The sequence below is a fragment of the Papaver somniferum genome, unplaced genomic scaffold (genome assembly GCF_003573695.1).
Source record: "Papaver somniferum cultivar HN1 unplaced genomic scaffold, ASM357369v1 unplaced-scaffold_132, whole genome shotgun sequence".
NCBI lineage: Eukaryota > Viridiplantae > Streptophyta > Magnoliopsida > Ranunculales > Papaveraceae > Papaver > Papaver somniferum.
Window position 1 is genome coordinate 16995110 of NW_020622381.1, and position 16171 is coordinate 17011280.

Sequence of the window (16171 nt, forward strand, 5' to 3'; positions counted from 1 at the left end):
GTCCCAGGCCTAAGTTCATAATTTGCTTCAGTTTCGGCTAACCTGATACAAGAAGGACGAGTAGTCCTAGTTGGGTTCAACAAAGATTTCAAAGTTGCCATTGCTGGCACTATCGGGATATTTGGGATTCTATGCAATCACAAAACAAGGCTGACTCAACCAAATCAAACCTAATTTTCTAGCAAACAAAAAGCATGATGGTTCCACTTAGATTGTTTCTAGACCAGCTTCTATTCTTTCGAAAAGAAACTCGTTACAATCTGAGCAAACCCCTCTGGAATCAATCCGATTCAAAGTAAGTTGAATCGAGGCGAGGGAAGCTCAGTGGAGCTTTGATACCCAATGCCTCGCCGGTTACAAGGCGGCGCAGTCATGCATTCAACTCACAGAAACCATCATGAACTTCGAAGTATGCTCAAAAGAGTAACCAATATTTTTTGAACGACTTTCCTATTAAGCTCGTTACCCTATCGGTCTCTTTCTAGTCAAAATTTTAGGCTTAGGTTCGCGTTTGGTTTCGTTTTCTTAAGGCGGGCAAGAAGAGAACGGTGATGAAATCCGAACCCTTATCTTGTATGGCCAGTCCTTGCCCTTTACTAGGAAAGTAAAACAGCCGTTTTCAAGTCCTCAGCATATATGCAAACGAAGGAATACAGTAAACCCGCTGACAGGGGATTCGCGGGAGTTTCGAAAAACTTACCTCCCGTACGAGACGGGCGAAGAACCGCTGAAGTCGACTCGGGCCACGACTCCTATGTCATGTACGAACCCGAGGGGCCGAGGCGATATCGTAATCACCGTCCTTCTCTGCACACAGTTTTTATTTAAACCAACCCTTCCGTAGGGTTTAAAAATAATAATGTCCCAGTCCAAAAATAAAGTCCAAAAAGTGTCCAAAAATAAAAAGAAAAATTACAAAAAATAAAACCCTATTTACAGTTTCTTAAAATAAACCAAAATAACTATATACAAAATCTTCTTCTTCACTCCTTTCGGATTCCTCTTTTCTTTCCTTCTTTGGCGATGCTTTCGTTTTATAGCACTTTTTCTTTCCTTGTAGCTTCGCTCCAATCTGAAAAGAATCGAAAAATACCAAAGGCGTAAAAGAGAACAAAAATTCTAAAAGAAATAAAATAAATCTAAAACCTAAAACCTAATACAAATCCGCGTCGCCAAAAATTGATGTAGTTTTTAAGTGGTAGTAAAGTTCGTTCAACTCGGATTATATAGACTCGATTTTAGACTCAAATTAAAATAGAAAACTTAAAAATAAATTGTATTCAAGTTTATAAAAAGCACTAAGACTTTGGATTCCACCAATCTCCAATTTTTATGTGATTTAATCTAGTCAATATTTATGCAACTCTTTACGTTTAAAGTGATTCTAATATTTTTTCCTAGACAAGTAGATTCTCAAAACAATAGTTGTAAATCGAAAGCATGGACCATCAAAAGATTTAACCTAAGCATGACCCATCAATTGAGAACACAACCACTTAATCAGAATCATATATTCGATTTCAGTTCTGTGCAAATAATCATAAAAGAATTACGAAAATTAAATTAAATAGAATTTACCACATAATAATTGGAAAAATGGCTTCCTCCGTCGCCTCAGCAATGAGGTTTAGATCCTCATATTAATCACTTTCTCAAAATATTTGTTTATGGTAAGATGAAAAACTATAACTCTGAATGTTTGCAACGGTATATTGGAGTCGCAAAACGAATGACTGACTGTTACAAAGAAGTTATTGTAGCAGAGTTACAAATTTGAGACGTTGTTATTATTTGCAACGGATGTTCTTCAGCAGCAGCAGCAGAAATACGGGTTTCCTGCAACTTGATCAATTCGCCTATGTATTGTTACAAACTCCTCTGCGACTGCTCCAATAACTTCGTTTCCTTCCCTGGGACTTAAACACACCTTTTATACTACTCAGAAACCTAAAAATAGCGATTAATTCTCTCTTTTTCTTTTCGTGCAAGCCACGACAATAATCTCTTCTGCCGACTTCCTTAATCGTTTCTGAAACTTCCAAACCATCCTAAACTCTTCCTTAGATAGAATACTACCTTAGGAAACAATATCACGCGTTTAGTCTCCCTGGAATTCCTAAAATAATTCCACAAAGTTTTCGTGCAAAACTCAAACTCTGTTTCCTTTTTCCGGCTTATCCAACCCAATTCGATTGATTCCAGCACACATACCAGGCCTTTTTAGTTGAATCACGTCCAGCCCAACAAATTTCAGTGATTGAATCTCACTAAAACATCTTCGAAATCCAATCGAAAGTTTGGTTCTTCGCTGGTTATTTCTTCCCGCCTTTTTCTGAATTAAACGAAGAAGATGACCTCCCCCTATCTTGTGCTGGTATCCCTTTAGCAGCTGTCTGGAAATGGATGCCCCTTAGTAATTGGTCACCCCTTATCCATTTGAGGGGTCCGAATAGCAAGTGTCCTCCGGGGGTTCCCCGCGCAACTTTTCGAGCCGATTTTTCCAAAAATGTTTGTTGGCCAAAAATACCTACACACACATAAAACACCATAATAAGTACAAAAATGAGCACTATCAATATATAGAATCGAGACAAATTAGACACAAAAATGTGTCTATCAGTGTGGGGATTAGGTTTCCCAGTTGCTAGAGTTCTCTTTTATATAGTTTTCAAATCAGGGTTTGCAATCCAAGTTATCTTGGTAACAAAGCATTCAATATTCATCGTTAGATGAAAAACCCGATTCAACCAAGCTAATATCTTTCAACTGTTAGATCGAACTTAGCTTGTTACATACAAATGAAATGTACCCTCATTTAGGTTTATGTAATCGTACCTATACGTGTACACCATGTTGGTTCACAAATAGTTAACCGAAGTTATCCATATGATTACTCTCATATCAACCTTATTCATCTTAACCATAACTAGTTCAAATGACTCAAATGAAACTAGTTAAAGAGTTTTTCAATTGCTATATTCGCATAGATTTATACAAAAAATCAATTGAAGCAAAATCGATTTGATTCACTCGAATCAATCATGAACATTATAGCTACAGTTCTCAAAGATTGCATTCCTTATTATATAAATGCTTATGTTCATGATTAAAACCAATTTTAGAACTTTAACCTTCAAGTATGCAAAGGGGTACCCATACTTGAAATACCCGGACCAAGATTGAGTTATGCCGGTACGCAAACGGGTACGCGAACTTCAAATCCCAGCAAAAAATATCGGACATGAACCTGTACGCCAGTACGCAACCGGGTACGCATATTTAGGTTCCCGGATTTCTCAAACCAACAGGTACGCAAACGGGTGCGCATACTATGGTTCCCGGACATGGATTATATATGTGCAAGAGTGCACAACATGACATATCCAATAATGGTTAAGTGTTCTAAACTCTTATTTCAATCATTGAAACTTTCTTAGAGGATGACAATAGCCTTTTTCACACACTATTAGCATCAAGGCAATTTTCAAGTTATTGAAATAACCATTACGAGACATTCCAGGACAACACCAAATGATTGTATTACAAAAATCATGTAAGATGTTATTCGCAATTTTCACATGATATAAGATGAACTTGGTCGAAGCGAAAGCTTGCCAACACATATTTCGAGAAATATGTAAGCGAGATAAACTCAGCTCGAAATCTCAAATGTGTGTATAGAAAACTATATCGTAACACGACTTATGTCTCAATATAAGAGATAGTAGAAATAAATTTTCCAACTGATAGATAAGTTCAAGTCTCCACATTCTTTTTGTCGAAGAAGTTCCACAAGCTCCCCTTAGTATTACTTCGTCCTCAAGAGATGAACGTTTCGAGAGATCTAAGCTCAACTACACTATCTATGTCCTAGTCCGAGAAATCTATAAATAGGCTAGAAATCAAGACTTCTAATTTTGATCACTAACATTGACAAACATGCTTGAGATAGCAACGCATGCGAGTTAGACCAAGCAATGCTCTAACAATCTTCCCCTTTGTCAATTTTAGTGACAAAACTATCAATACATATGGATTACAAAAAAGATAAAAAAAATGTAGCTTCTCATCCACATGCTTGATCTCCTTGGCATCTTCAACGTGACTCGAAATCTTCGTCACTTCCAAGTACTCCATGATCCTAAAGGTTGTAAGTTCAGCATCACAGTTGTTGAAGATCCGTAGCTATAAAAATGAGAAAACAAAATGCTCTCAATCATTGTTATACAGTGTCATAGTATCATTACACAACATCAAAGTTCAATTGTATCACAACTTTGACAACAATACTGTGGCGATATGTATCACTCCCCCTTAGTCAATACATATCTCAACATGAAAACCGCTCCCCCTTACATAATGATCCGTAAACCATATGTATTTGTAGTGTGAACTACACATTAAATCTCCCTATTTTTGTCAATTTTTTTTTGGCAAAGGTACGAAAATTAGAGGGATCCTAATGAAATTTCACGGAGATACTTCATGACCAAAAGGTGTATTAACATACCAACAAATTTGGATGCAGTCATAAAGCCGAAGCTAAATGCATTCATCAAGGAGTTAATAAAGATACAAGATAACCCCTAAATAGTCCACAGCCGCACTCCCCACAAAGGTTTGGAAATTAAGCACAAGTTCAAAATGGACTCTCCCCCATAAAATGTCATCCCCGAAGGAACAACAAAGGCGACCTTACTTTCACAAGAAAAGGGGGATATCTTTTGGACAAACAAATCACATGAAAAACATGAATTTGAATCCAAAAATATTCAATTGAAATAACCACAAGAGAACCCATGGTTTGTTCAATCGAAAAATACAACCCAATTAATCACAAGAAATCCCATGATTAATTTAATTGAAATACGCAGCCAAATTAACCACAAAGTGATCAATTCAATTGATCATGCTCGTCATAAGATAACTTACGGAGCAACAACTAAAATAACCAAAAGAGAATGATTAACTTAGTTGGTTATGCTCGACATATGGAACCTTACGAAGCAACAACTAAGTTAATCATAAGAGAACGATCAACTCAGTCAGTTATGCTAAACATAAGAAACCTTATGGAACAATCACAATATATGCAAAAAAAATATGGATCGGAGATCGACCAAATACTGCAGAATTGACAAGGATTCATCCTATTTTCCATCATTATTTGCACAATGACATACAATAGGCTTCATCCTCGTAGACAAAAGTTTTATCCTTTCTTCCATCAAAATATGACATGAATGGCTTTAACTTTTGTAATGTCAAAAGTTCATTCTATCTTCCATCAATATATTCATATCGACATTATAGGATAACTTTTGAACAAGTATGGGACAGTCACAGGTTCACGGACGTAAACAACATATCCCATAACAATTTGCAATATATAAAATTATAAAGATTAAAATTGCAAAAATCATCTTCCAAAAAACTTAGAACTTAAAGAAATAAATCTAAAAACAGAAGATGAAAAATCGTTGGACATAGATATGTGTACTCACAATAATGGCTATTCCAAACCCTAGTTATTCTTCTAAAAACATAACAAAGAAGATTTACTAGACATTGAGACCTCTGAAGAATTCATTATCGTCTTCGAACTCCTTGTCGTCAACAACCATTGGTACATAGGGTTCATGGAGAAATGCGTCAATTCCAACAAACCTTCTAGGCTGATGACGTTTAATCAGGGCCTTCTGAATTTCGAGCATTCTCATAACAAAAGTCTTTATTTGTTTAATCTCCTTCCTTGTTTCCTTCAACTCTTCAAGAACATCAGAAAAAATTTGAGAATTTGAAGGAACAACTCTTGGATTCCTCACATTCCTTATTTTTCTTTTCAAAGTTAGAGGCAATGGAGTTATTTCTTTTTCCTTCATGATTGATAGCTTAACAATCATATTAACATCTTTTCCACCAGAACACATGATACTTGGAGTCTCCATACGTGTATGGGTTTGTGAGAGGAAATCACAATATAAACTCAACAGATAGTCTTAAGATGAAAAGAGTTTCATAGAAGGAAAAATGAATGTAGGGTCACAGAACCTTAAACAGTACAGGTTCACACACGCACAATTCACAACCCTAAAGAGAGTAGAATTGTCGAGAATAACCCCCTTTTGATAAACAAGGAGGTTCCTTCCAATATCAATTAGATATGAATGAATTCCAAATCATACAGAAAATCTAAGAAAAAGCGAAACAAAAAGTGTTTTTTTTAAAGCCTGAGGTGTGCACAATCTTGTCTCTTTTAATCAGGAACATGAGACAAGATGCACCAAAACAACACAATCAAGTTGTGCTGCGGTGAATAACAATTTTTCCACCATGACCCTTTTGAAAGGAATTCATAGATCCATGTCTATCAACATGTTTAGACCATATTCTTTTCTCTAGTGGTCTTGACCTATCTCTGGAAACCAACTTCTTTGAAGAGGATAAAATCTTACATACCTCAGCAGTTTTTTGAAAAAGTTTGAACTTGTTTGCTAGGCGATTTTGTCTTCGTTGAAGTCTCTTGACATGTCTCGTCTTGTGTTTATACTTAAAACACTTTGAAAGTTCATGACCTTTGAGTGAACAATAAGAGCATGTCAATGGTTAAGTTGATTCAGACGCCCGAGATGTGCAAGCTGCTAGGCACAGAGTGGAACCTGGAAAATAAGACAGAGGGTTTCCAGATTGGTTGAGTTTCTTTCTGTAAGAATATCAAGATTGATGTATGTATTGCTACAGTTATGAAAATCGATATCTTCACAAAGAAGTGCAACACTTGATTTTTCGTCTTCATTGGAAATCATAGTGATCAGACATTTCATCAAGAGTTGCAGCAAGACCTTTGTTCTCAATGTATTTTCTACGATTTGGACACTCATTTGCAAAATGACCAAAACCTTTACACTTAAAGCACTGTGGCATATCCTCGTCATCAGCCTCATGAGCATCCCTGTTTTTAGGAGGATTGTGATTGTGAGGTTTAACTGACGACCTAGGTTTGTCTCTTGAAAACCGTTTACTTCTCTTCAATAGAAGATCCCTAAACTTTCTTGTGATCATAGAGACTGATTTGTCAAGATCTTAATCTGATGAATCAGTCTCGAAAGATCATCCTCTGAGACATAAACACTTTTACTTTTGTCAAGTAATTTAGTGTTCTTTTGTGCTTTGAAGGCAACATCCTTTCCGATTTTGGATGTATGCTCATGATCAAAGATCTTTAGCTTTCCAACCAACGTGTTTCTGGAAAGAGTATCAAGGTTATTTCCCTCAACGATGGCATGCTTCTTAGAATCGTATCTAGATGGCAACGATCTGAGAATTTTCATCACAATGTCCTTTTCAGGAATAGTCTTACCCAATGCAAAAGATGCATTAACAATTTCAGACACTTTGTGATTAAACTCATCAAATGAATCTTCATCTGCCATACGAAGGTTTTCCCAATCATAATTAAGGTTTTGAAGCATAACTTCCTTCTCACTGGTATTTCCTTTGAAAACGGTTTCTAAGATATCCCACACATCTTTAGACCGAGTGCACGTAGTCACATGGTGCTGAAGATCTGGGGTAATGGCATGTATGATGGCATTCAAACCGTCGGAGTTTTTCTCTGCAACAAGTATCTCGGCAGCATTGTATTCACCAATGTTCTTTGGAACGGTTGCATTCCCTATTGCCACAATGGGAGCATCATAGCCATTAACTACATAAACCCATGATTGAAAATCACGCGCTTGAAGAAAGGCACGCATAAAAATTTTCCACCACAAGTAATTAGAGCCATCGAATACTAGTGGTATGTTTATAGAGATAACACCTATGTCCATATCAGATCGTTACAAATGATTGAAAATCACGCGCTTGAAGAAAGGCACCCATAAAAATTTTCTATCACAAGTAATTAGATCCATCGAATACTGGTGGTACGTTTATAGAGATAGCACAACGTGTTTGCTTGCTCTGATACCAATTGAAAATGCAGGGGTCTAACAACCACACCCAACAATTCGTTTGGAAATCTGAGAGGACTTACTCCAATACACTTTCTAGAGAATCAACTAGACAGTCAGACTCAATCAAGAATAAAGTATATCAAAGGGTTTAATATCTCTTACTCTTAATTCAATCCGCAATCAACAAATAGAAATCTGCGAGCCCGATTGAATAAGAGGAGTAACTTGAACGATACCAAAGACCAATGTTCTAGTGTCAATCAATGTAAATCAACAACCCAAGGTTGCATATTCTAATTGATTGATCTTAATGCACAACCTGTGATATTTCAATTATATAAAAAAATATAATGTGGAAAAGAAATAACAGAGACACCAAAATTTTGTTAACGAGGAAACCGAAAATGCAGAAAAACCATGAGACCTAGTCCATATTGAACACCATACTGTATTAAGCCGATATAGACTCTAGCCTACTACCAATTAACTTCAGACTGGACTATAGTTGAACACTAATCAATCTCACACTGATTCAAGGTACAGTTGCGTTCCTTACATCTCTGATCCCAGCAGGATACTACACACTTGATTCCCTTAGTTGATCTCACCCACAACCAAGAGTTTCTACGACCCAAAGTCAAAGACTTGATAAACAAATCTGTCTCATACAAAAAAGTTTATAGATTGAATAAATTTGTCTCCCACAGAAATACCAAAGAGTTTTTGTTCCTTCTTTTGATAAATCAAGGTGAACATGAACCAATTGATAAACCGGTCTTATATTCCTGAAGAACAACATAGTATTATCAATCACCTCACAATAAACTTAATCGACTAGCGAAACAAGTTATTGTGGAATCACAAACGATGAGACGAAGTTTGTTTGTGATTACTTTTCTACCTTGACCATCGGAGATATAAAATCTCGAGTCAATTATTCTAATTGCACTCAACACGATAGAAACAGCAAGATCAGATCACACAACTACAAAGATAATAGTTGGGTCTGGCATCACAATCCCAATGAAGTCTCCAAGTCATTAACCTATAGGGTCTCGAGAAGAAAGCTAAGGTTAAAGGAGAATCGACTCTAGTTATGCAACTAGTAACACACAGGAGGTGTGGGGATTAGTTTTCCCAGTTGCTAGAGTCTCCTTTATATAGTTTTCAAATCAGGGTTTGCAATCCAAGTTACCTTGGTAACAAAGAATTCAATATTCATCGTTATATGAAAAAACTGATTCAACCAAGCTAATATCTTTCAACCGTTAGATTGAACTTAGCTTGTTACACACAAATGAAATGTACCCTCATTTAGGTTTATGTAACTGTACCTAAACTGTACAGCAGTTTGGTTCACAAATAGTTAACCAAGGTTAGCCATATGATTACTCTCATATCAACCTTATTCATCTTAACCGTAACTAGTTCAAATGAATCAAATGAAACTAGTTAAAGAGTTGTTCAATTGTTTAGAAAGCACAATTGAAACCAAATCGGTTTAATTCACTTGAATCAATCATGGACATTATAGCCACGGTTTGCAAAAATTGCATTCCTTATGATTTAAATGTTTAAATCCATGAGCTGACCGATTTAACAAAGTAACCAGCTTAAGTATGCGTACGGGTATGCGTACTTAAGCAACCGGATTTTGAGTTTGTTAAGTTTCCAAACTCAGCAGAAATTTTCGGTTCGAAAACTTTTGTCAGTATGCGTACGGGTACGCATACTTAAGGTGACTAGTTTAGGAGTTTGTAATTCCTAAACTCAGCAGATATTTTCGGTTTGAAAACTTCCGCCAGTATACGTACGGGTACGCATACTTATCCTGTCTCCTTCACCAATTTCGCATACATAGATATGCATACTCTTGGCTTTCGGTTGATGGATTTATACACTAATGTGCGAACACACTATATATGCTTATATCCAAAGATGGTTACATCATCAACTCTTTATTTCAATCATTGAAAAATTCTTCTATAATGACAATAACCGTTCTCACACACTATTAGCATCAAAGTAATTTTCAATATATTGAAATAATCATTAACGAAACATTCCAAGCCTACATCAAATGATTATATCACACAAACCATGTAAGATGTTACTCGACAATTTTCTCATGATATAAAATGAACTTGGTCGAAGCGAAAGCTTACCAACACATATTTCGAGAAATATGTAAGCGAGATAAACTCAGCTCGAAATCTCAAATGTGTGTATAGAAAACTATATCGTAACACGACTTATGTCTCAATATAGGAGATAGTAGAAATAGACTTTCCAAGTGATAGATGAGTTCAAGTCTCCATATACCTTTTTTCGAAGAAGTCCTACAAGCTCCCCTTAGTAGTTCTTCGTCTTCAAGAGATGAACGTCGAGAGATCTAAGCTCAACTACACTATCTATGTCCTAGTCCGAGACATCTATAAATAGGCTAGGAATCAAGACTTATAGTTTTGATCACTAACATTAACAAACATGCTTGAGATAGCAACGCATGCGAGTTCGACCAAGCAATGCTCTAACAATCTTCCCCTTCGTCAATTTTAGTGACAAAACTATCAATATATATGGATTACAAAAAAGATAAAAAAAATGTAGCTTCTCATCCACATGCTTGATCTCCTTGGCATCTTCAATGTGACTCGAAATCTTCGTCACTTCCAAGTACTTCATGATCCTAAAGGTTGTAAGTTCAGCATCACAGTTGTTGAAGATCCGTAGCTATAAAAATGAGAAAACAAAATGCTCTCAATCATTGTTATACAGTGTCATAGTATCATTACACAACATCAAAGTTCAATTGTATCACAACTTTGACAACAATACTGTGGCGATATGTATCACTCCCCCTTAGTCAATACATATCTCAACATGAAAACCACTCCCCCTTACATAATGATCCGTAAACCATATGTATTTGTAGTGTGAACTACACATTAAATTTCCCCCTTTTTGTCAATTTTTTTTTTGGAAAAGGTACGAAAATTAGAGGGATCCTAATGAAATTTCACGGAGATACTTCATGACCAAAAGGTGTATTAACATACCAACAAATTTGGATGCAGTCATAAAGCCGAAGCTAAATGCATTCATCAAGGAGTTAATAAAGATACAAGATAACCCCTAAATAGTCCACAGCCGCACTCCCCACAAAGGTTTGGAAATTAAGCACAAGTTCAAAATGGACTCTCCCCCATAAAATGTCATCCCCGAAGGAACAACAAAGGCGACCTTACTTTCACAAGAAAAGGGGGATATCTTTTGGACAAACAAATCACATGAAAAACATGAATTTGAATCCAAAAATATTCAATTGAAATAACCACAAGAGAACCCATGGTTTGTTCAATCGAAAAATACAACCCAATTAATCACAAGAAATCCCATGATTAATTTAATTGAAATACGCAGCCAAATTAACCACAAAGTGATCAATTCAATTGATCATGCTCGTCATAAGATAACTTACGGAGCAACAACTAAAATAACCAAAAGAGAATGATTAACTTAGTTGGTTATGCTCGACATATGGAACCTTACGAAGCAACAACTAAGTTAATCATAAGAGAACGATCAACTCAGTCAGTTATGCTAAACATAAGAAACCTTATGGAACAACACAGTATATGCACAAAAATGTGGATTTGAGATCGACCAAATACTGCGGAATAGACAAGGATTCAAGATATTGAAATAATCATTATCGAAACATTCCAAGCCTACATCAAATGATTGTATCACACAAACCATGTAAGATGTTACTCGGCAATTTTCTCATGATATAAGATGAACTTGGTCGAAGCGAAAGCTTACCAACACATATTTCGAGAAATATGTAAGCGAGATATACTCAGCTCGAAATCTCAAATGTGTATAGTGTAAACTATATCATAACACGACTTATGTCTCAATATAGGAGATAGTAGAAATAGACTTTCCAAGTGATAGATGAGTTCAAGTCTCCACATACCTTTTGTCGAAGAAGTTCCACAAGCTCCCCTTAGTAGTTCTTCGTCTTCAAGAGATGAACGTCGAGAGATCTAAGCTCAACTACAATATCTGTGTCCTAGTCCGAGACATCTATAAATAGGCTAGAAATCAAGACTATAGTTTTGATCACTAACATTGACCAACATGCTTGAGATAGCAACGCGTGCGAGTTCGACCGAGCAATGCTCTAACAGTCACGTTCCTCATGCCTATGAATCCCATCAGGACTTTATGCACTTGATTCCCTTAGCTGCTGTCACCCACAACTAAGATTTGCTATGACCCAAAGTCGAAGACTTGATAAACAAATATGTCTCACACAGGAACCAATTTATACGCCAGACTTATATTCCTGAAGAACTTCCTAGTAATATCAATCACCTCACAATGATCTTAACCATATGGTAGCGGAACAAGATATTTTGGAATCACAAACGATGAGACGAAGATGTTTGTGACTACTTTTTATCTTACCTATCGGAGATTGAATCTCGAGCAAATCTTAGAGAAGATAGTACTCAATATGATAGAATAAGGTAAGATCGGAACACGCAACTACAGAGAAAATAGTTGCATCTGGATTCAGAATCCCAATGAAGTCTTTAAGTCGTTAACCTATAATGGTTTTAGAAAAACCTAGGTTAAAGGAGAATCGACTCTATTTGCAACTAGTAGCACACAAGAGGTTTGGGGATTAGGTTTCCCAATTGCTAGAGTTATCCCTTATATAGTCTTCAAATCAGGGTTTGCAATCAATGTTACCGTGGTAACAAAGCATTCAATATTCACCGTTAGATGAAAACCTGATTAGATTCAAGCTAATATCTTCCAACCATTAGATTGAACTTAGCTTGTTACACACAAATGAAATGTACCTATATTTAGATATAGGGTAACCATACCTAAATGTGTACACTTGGTTAGCTCAACAATAGTTAACCGAAGTTAGCCAAATGAACACTTTCATATCAACCTTGTTCATCTTTATCACAACTAGTTCAAATCACTCAAATGTAACTAGTTATATAGTTGTTCATTTGTTTATATTCTCATAGAAGTATACAAGACACAATTGAAGCAAAATCGATTTTGATTCACTCGAATCAATTCATGAAAATTATAGCCACAGTTTCCAAAAGATTGCATTCCTTATTATATAAATGTATTTGTTCATGAATAAACCGATTTTAGAACTTAACCCACTCAAGTATGCAAACGCGTACGCATACTTAGAGTTCCGGACTTGGTCTGTCCTCCAGTATGCAAACGGGTACGCATAATGTCGTTCACGACCGAACTCAGTTGAATTAGTATGCAAACAGGTACGCATACTAAATTCCCGGACTTGAACTGTTAATCCAGTACGCATACGGGTATGCATACTAAGTTCCCGGACTTTAATAGTTAAACCAGTACACATACAGGTATGCATAATATGGTTCCCGGACTTGGAGTAACATGCAACAGTTAACATACAAGTACGCATACTCTGTTATATCTAATCAATGGTTAATTGTTCTAAACTCCATTTTAATCATTGAAACATTCTTAGAAAACGGGAATAGCTGTCTCACACAAACTATTAGCTTCAAAGCAATTTTCAAGTGATCAATAGATTAATACGAAACATTCCCTGTCTACATTAAATGATTGTCTCACACAAATCATGTAAGATGTTACTAAGCGATTTTCACATGATCATCTTTTGACTTTCGTCACGAATAAAAGATGAACTTGGTTAAAGCGAAAGATTACATACACATATTTCGAGAAATATGTAAGCGAGTTAAACTCAGCTCGAAATATCAAATGTGTATAAAATAAAGTCTATATAGCTATACGACTTTTGTCTCAATAAGAGATAAAATATAAATATACTTCTGAGTGATATATGCATTCAAGTCTCCACATACCTTTTGTTGATGAAGTTCCACAAGTTCCCCTTAGTAGTTCTTCATCTTCAATCGATGAATGCCGTAAAGTATAAATCTCAACTACACATTCTATCCTAATCCAAGACATAGCTATAAGTAGACTAGAAATTAAGAATTATAGTTTTGACAACTAAACTTGACAAACAAGCTTGAGATAGCAATGCTTGCGAGTTCGACCAAGCAGCGGTTTAACAGTCTCCCCTTTTGTCAATTTTAGTGACAAAACTATCAATACATATGGATGACAAAATAAATAAACTTTGTAGCTTCTCACTAAAATGCTTGATTTCCTTGGTTCTTCAACATTACAGGAAATCTTCGTCACTTCCAAGTACTCTAGTGATTCTGAACGTGTTCAACTCAGAATCATAGTTGTTGAAGATCTGTAGCCATAACAATAAGAAAACCATTGTTCTCAATTATTATTATACAGTGTCATAGTATTATCACACAATATCAAAGTTCAATTGTATCATAATTTTGACAATACTACTACGATGATATGTATCACACCCCCTTAGTCAATACTTCATCTCACAATGAAAACCACTCCCCCTTACATATTGATTCGTAAACCATATGTATTTGTAGTGTGAACTACACAATAATTCTCCCCCTTTTTGACAATATAAATTCAAAAGGGTACGAAAACTAACGGGATCATAATGAAATTATCATAGAGATAATTCATGACTAAAAGAGAACATATCAACTTTGTTTTGATGATTTCACATAGTCGAAACTTAGTGTAATCATCAAGGAGTTTATAAAGATACAAGAAAACTCCTACAATATTCCACCACCTCACTCCCTCCAAAGATTTGAAAATTAAGCACAAGTTCAATTAAGAACTCTCCCACATAAAATGTCATTCCCGAAAGAACAACAAGAGCGACCGTACTTTTGCAAGAAAAGAAGGATTTCTTTGGACATTAACAAATCACATGAAACATGAATTTGTATCCAGAAAACTCAATTAAATTAAACACAAGAGAACCCATGATTAATTCAATTGGAAATGCTCAACATAAGAGAACTTACGAATCCATACAGTATTTTCACATAAAAGTGGATCAGGGTAAGATCAATACTGCGGAATATACACAGAATCATTCTATATTTCATCAAAATTTGCATAATGATATCATAGACTTAATCTTTGAAATTCAAAAGTTCATTCTATTTTCCATCAATATTTACATAATGACACAATAAACTTAACTTTTGACATATATGGGACAATCATAGTTCACGGACGAAACACACATATCCCGTAACATTATTTACAATATATGAAACCAATAAAGATTAATACTGCAAAATTATCTTCCAAATAACCTTTAGAATTTAAACAAATAAATCTTTTGTATTGGTATGACTTTTACTAGTGAAATCGATCTTAAGTAATCACCTGATGGTATGATCGAGTTTGTGTAGTTTGTAAGACCTAACACTGGGTAAAGGGGAACCGATCCTAGTAAGAAGTGCAACACATCACAAAGGGGAATCGATCCTTGTATGGGGTGCAACAAGGTTTATAGCATAAAGGGAACCGATCCTATGGACATGTGCAACACGTTTTTAGGCAAAGGGAAACCGATCATATGGACATGTGCAACACATATGAGTTAGATACCATATATATGTGGGGAACCGATCCTAGTACCTAGTCAACCGAATTTTGGAAAGCTAGTATGACTATGCACGGCACTCACATGGAGGTAGAACCAAAACTTGTTCTGGTAGAACCGTTAAACCCATGATTTGTGATTGAGAGTTCTTAATCAATCGCATAGCTCTTGAAAGTCAGATGAACCAATTCTGAACTTGTTTGGAAGCGTGGTAAATCGGTTTCAAGTGTGTAAGTATGAAAGAGGACTTACAAAGTAAGGATGTCGATACACTTTGAACACATGCAACAATGCGTATCTTTTATTGTTCAAAGATATTCCGTAACATCTAAGAAGGAAGTAAATCCCAGGATCGAAATTAAATAAGTTAAGAATCTTTTAATTAAGGTTTTTAATTACATATGGAAAATAAGAATTAGTAATGTGCATTTGCTAGTTAAAGATTTTCCCTGGAGATTCGGTCATTATTTTGGACAGAGCATTCTCAGGAATTATGAAAACCGAATATGGAAATTATTATTGAATATCTTGAGAATATTTTCGGTTTTGGAAATTCCTTGGTGTCCAAACTTCCTTGTCTGTAAATACTTGAAGTTTTCATTTCTAGAAAACTAATCCTTCGTGACAGTAAACTTCCTCTGTTGCA